Genomic DNA, 1,366 nt, shown 5'->3' on the forward strand with positions numbered 1-1,366 from the left:
CAGCAAATAGATGGGTTTTTTTTTTTTTTCCATTCTGCTACCCTGTGTCGTTTGGTTGGTGCATTCAGTCCATTTACATTCAATGTTATTATCGAAAAATGTGGGTTTAGAGTCATTGTGTTCTCCCTAGAATTCATGTTTATAGTGGTGCCTTTGGCACCTTGTGTTCTTTGCGATCTTTCCCTTATAGAGTCCCTCTTAGGATTTCCTGTTGGGCTGGTTTGGTGGTCATGAATTCTCTCAATTTTTGTTTATTTGGGAACACCTTTATCTCTCCTTCATTTTGAAAGACAGGCTTGCTTGGTACAGGATTCTTGGCTGTAAATTTTTTCTGCTCATCACATTGAAGATTTCCTGCAATTCCTTCCTGGCCTGCCATTAATATATTGTCCTCGGATAGAGGACGTATCAGATATTAAACTGATAAGAACAGATACTACACTTGATCTTAGCCAAAAGTCCAAGAAGCGATGAACTGATCATATCTTAAAAGGTAAAACAGGTATGTACATGTATCATTACTTACAGTAAGGATATTAATAAAGTGTTACAGTTCTACAAAACAATGATGGATAAAAAGACTCACAGGCGATATCTGAATTGAGTCTTTAAAAATTTCTTAAGAATTAGGGACACCTGGGTGGCTTAGTCAGTTAAGCGTCCAACTTTAGCTGAGGTCATGATCTTGTAGGTCATGAGTTCAAGCCTCACATTGGGCTCTGTGCTGACAGCTCAGAGCTTGGATCCCACTTCAGATCATGTGTATCTCTTTCTCTCACACTCACTCTCTGTCTCTCTCTGTCTCTCTCTCAAAAATAAATAAACATTAAATTAAAAAAGTCTTTTTCTTGAGATTTAAAAGGAACACCAAACACATTTTTTGGAGGTTTTTTAAGCAGAAGGATATATGAGAATGTTCATGGTATGCTTAGATGAAGGTAAGGTACTGTGAAGACCTCTGGGGTAGGACACATAAGGTGAGCAGAGCAGGGAAGCATTCATATACTGGTATTACTTAGTTGGATACTCCCAAGCTACTCTAAGAGTCACCATATTTACTTTGTACTCAATAGTGAGCCAACAGCATTGTAGACAGAATGGTGGTATCTCCTGTTTCATATCAGAAAGATGCTTCTGGCAGCCATTTGGGAGTTGAAGGGAAACAAAGGTAGTAGTCTGGGAAATCGGCGATCTGGCCAGGGACTAATGTGGTGAAGAATGGAGGCAGAGATGGACGAATAAGAGAGATTTGAGATGTAGAGGAATTTGGGGAAGAGGAGGAAGAAAAAGGATTGAAGGTTTAAGTGTTATGGCTTGAAAAGCTGAGTGGAAGGTGGATATTAACAGGTAGGCAGAGTGGATTTTG

The 1,366-nt window shown here is 39.3% G+C and overlaps 1 pseudogene; it reads right to left on the bottom strand.

The window, feature by feature from the left end:
- Positions 1-345: 345 nt before the first annotated feature.
- On the bottom strand, positions 346-472 carry LOC115295130 (annotated as a pseudogene).
- Between the last annotated feature and the right edge of the window lie 894 nt (positions 473-1,366).

This window comes from Suricata suricatta, chromosome 6 (genome assembly GCF_006229205.1).
Source record: "Suricata suricatta isolate VVHF042 chromosome 6, meerkat_22Aug2017_6uvM2_HiC, whole genome shotgun sequence".
In the NCBI taxonomy this organism is placed as follows: Eukaryota; Metazoa; Chordata; class Mammalia; order Carnivora; family Herpestidae; genus Suricata; species Suricata suricatta.